We start from the raw sequence: 3,964 nt of genomic DNA on the forward strand, positions 1-3,964 counted from the left end.
CCTTGGGGAAGTTCCCCGATGCCCTGGACAAATTTCCATTAGTAGTACAAACACCACTCTCCTGTGTAAAGAGGCTATTAGCCTAGTAGGCCAGTCAACAAAAAATAAATAAAAATAAAACTCAGAACAAAGACTATGGAAAAAAATGAAAGCTAATTCACAGGGATCAAATAGAGAACTAAAATAATATGAAAAAATACTTGTTTCTCAAGCCAGTGTCAGAACACTTGTACGACCTTAAAGAAAAATAACACCTCCCTAACCTTCATTAACAGTAATTTTAAAATAGATTGATATGTCTGTATCTATTTGTAAGACAACATAGATATATCTATAGACTTGTCAGTAAACATCAAAACATAAAAAGTCAAAGCAAAAAACATCTAAAAAGATCAAATGTAACACTGAAAATAATGTAAAAATAAAATAAAAACAATACTCTCCACATCCGCTGCAACTTATAAACACCGACTCTGATATCACAAAACAACGGGGAAAGGATAAATTCCCACTCCCTGCTGCACAGCGATCTCCTGCACATACTCATTGGAAAAGCCAGCAGCAGTAATGCAAGCAACGCTCGATATTCTTAACATTCAGCACTTGTGACTATAACCATTTATACGTGTACGTGTGTGTGTGTGTGTGTGTGTGTGTGTGTGTGTGTGTATGGGTCCCCACCTAAATATCGAATGTTCACAAAAGTGATTATTATAACAATGAAAATGAAAGACCTTCATTATACAGAATCACAGTACAGTGGGGATTGAGGTTTTGCTCCTTTCCCCACTCTTGAGTTTGTATATATAATTTGCAGGGGATGAGGGGTGCAGGAGGGCTTGCCATACTGCAAAAAAGCAGATTTTGTGTTTCTTGTTTAGGTTTCAATGTTATAACATTCGTTGTTGCGAATACTTACTATTTAGATAGGGATACACACATTATATATATATATATATATATATATATATATATAATCTATATATATTCACGTCAGAAGCTCAAAATACTGAAATCTCTAATTTCAGTATCTCGAGCCTCAAGAAGTCGAATCCACAGAACAGCAAAAGTTCAGAAGCGTGAAATTCAAAACCTCGAATACCGGAGGGTTTGAATTTCGCGCTTCTGAACTTCCGCTGTGGTTATGTAGTCAGGTAAGTGTGTGCGTGTGTTCAGGGTTTGGGGTAGGGGCTGTGGTGTGTTGTCAGTGTGTTTTGTTGCTGTGATGTGTGTTTGCGAGGAGAATGTAGCTTGCGTGGTGGTGGTTTGTGTGCGTTTGTATGTAGTGTTACCTCTAAGTGAGAATATTGAAGTGGTGGGGGTGCCCCCCAGCTTTCATGTAGTAGAGAGATTGTGTGCGTTTGTGTGGAGATTGGTGTTTGTGCAGTAGTACTGCGAAATTCAAAACCTTCACGAGGTTTTGAATTTCGCGGTTTTCAGTTTTCGCTGTTCTGCGGATTCGAATTCTTGGGGCTCGAGATACTGAAATTCAAGATTTCAGTATTTCAAGCTTCTGAAGTGAATCCATATATGTATATATAGTGTACTGCAATCATCTCTCTTACTGTCAAATATGTTTTTAGCTGACAGAGTGTTTTTGACTGAAAGCAGTATGACGTCTAGTGCTGGAAAGTTTGAAAGTGAGATCTGATTGTATGATCCTAAGTGGGTTTCTACTGTAATGTCAAAACCGGCAGATATACTGATAGTTCCGTCATTAAAGGTGTGTGTGTGTGTGTGTGCGCGCGCGTGCATGCAAGTTTTTTAAGGGTTAAGGTTAAAGTAAGAACTAGGGAAGGAGATAGACTTACTGTTGTGTGGGTGAAGGTGCTCGCGGTTGTGAAGAGATCACAGTGTATTTGCGTGTTTCCAGGTTAGGATTTGAATAAAGAGAGATTTTAGTGTTGTGCATGTGGGTTGTTGTATCTGAAGAGTGTATGTTTGTCTAGTGTAATTGTACTGCTACGAAAAGGCTTTTTTTTTGTTTTTGTTGTTTAACACAAGATAATATGTAGGGCTTGAGTTACAGTTAAGCATGTGTAAGGATGAGCTAGGGTAATATTTTTGTTTCTGTATTCCTTGAGGCCTCAAAAACTGATTAACGTGTGCCACTGCATAAAGGGAAGGGCCTGGCACAGGAAACAAACAAAAAATGCCCCATCTTTTTGACGTCATCCAGATTCTCTTGAAATAAAATCGTGTGCATATTCATAATGACAGGGATCTCATGCTAGCAGAAAACCCATGAAGGCATAAGAACATTTCAACCACTGACGTCACAATCTACTCCAACACCAGCCTCCTCAGGTGTACAAAATGTGAAAATGTTGGGCATCACGAAGCCTAGCAAGTACAACAGGAGGGTGCATGCCTGGACCCCCCTCACCTGTGTTTTTTTACTACTCAGGCTGACAAAACTATGACTTTTGGATTCACCTCAAGAATAGGAACTGAAAAGAAATAGTTTCTCTACCTCAAAGTAAGCAATACTCCCAGCAGAGACCATACATGAATTTCTAAGTTTATTAAGAGACCAGCTCCCCCTCTCCCAAACCTGCAACAATACCACCAGGCCACAACCAAGCAGTCTTCAAAATTGCCAACTGCAGATAATCACCCAGATATAGGAGACACAACACAGTTCTTTTTACTGTAAAACTTGACAACAACTTGATAAAAATGATAAAGGTGAAGACGAAACACAAAGCAGCAATAACTGGTAATGAAAATGAAGTTCATCTAGGGCAAATTAAAGGAACCTCCAGTGTTAACCATGCAATAATGTGCCAAAAGGCATCCATCATGTCTAGCAACACCATCTGGACACCCTGCTACTGTACAAGCATGATCACCAGGAAAGTCATTAACTTGCAATACAGGAAGACAAACAGCCTCGTACACCACTGTCTCCTACCTAACTCTAACAAGCAAGGCAGTTACTGGCAATCAGTTTTGTCACTCCACCCTTGGAATATGCACTGTCTATTATATGCTTATGCCTTCCCAAATTACTCAGTGTGTTGAAACAATCGGAAAGAGAACGTCATTTTAACCACTAAGCATCCAGGAAAGAATACATCTAATCAAGCTACTGAAAAGACCATATGTTATTTTTATCTACCCATCTCCCATGAAAGTACACCACTTCCACTACCCATGACAAGCCAACTAGTAGCCAGTGCTCAAACCTTCTGTCTTCAAATTACTCTATCAAAACTACTATCCGATCCTACAGAACACACCAAATATTAAAAACTCTCCGTATAGCCTACATACAGGAGAAGAAAATTCCCTAACATTTAAAAGAACCCTCTCTTATCCAACATATAGGTGCCAAAAAGTCTAACAAAATATCGAGTCATCACACTGGCACTCTGCCATGGGACCACCCAATAGTTCAGTCTACCACTCAACTCTGCCAAAGGTTTATTACAGGACACATACTGTCTTTAGTATACAGGTAAGCTGAATCATATGCTTTCAAGCTACAAAATAAAATGTCATCCTTCTTGGTACATTCCATGGAGAAGGGAATAGCATAAGCTTCCTCATCCCTCTTGCCTAGACAGTGATTTGACCTTAAGGGGAGGGAAAAGCCAGTTCACAGTGTACCTCACTATCTCCTAAATATGGGACACTATATGCAGAGGAGGTGGTATTATCATTGTCTGACACAGCTTCCTTGAGTCAGTCAATGTTATTTATGGGATCCTGGTCCCAAACTGGTACAGGGAAAAATACTGCTCACCCTGTCCACAGCCTTGGATTTCATATCAGGAACTAATCTGGGAATAAACAGTGGTCTCTGGACTACTGAATCCTTGCAGTCTTCTTCCTAGGATACTCAAGCATGAGACCCTATCCTGTCGTTAGCTTCAGCACAGTATGCAACAGTCTGGTGTTACCCGAAAGGGGCCATTCCAGAAGCAGTCTTTAGTTATGAAAGGTCAGCATAAGACTTGCT

The sequence above is a fragment of the Protopterus annectens genome, chromosome 1.part0, assembly GCF_019279795.1.
Source record: "Protopterus annectens isolate FY-2018-M chromosome 1.part0, PAN1.0, whole genome shotgun sequence".
In the NCBI taxonomy this organism is placed as follows: domain Eukaryota; kingdom Metazoa; phylum Chordata; order Ceratodontiformes; family Protopteridae; genus Protopterus; species Protopterus annectens.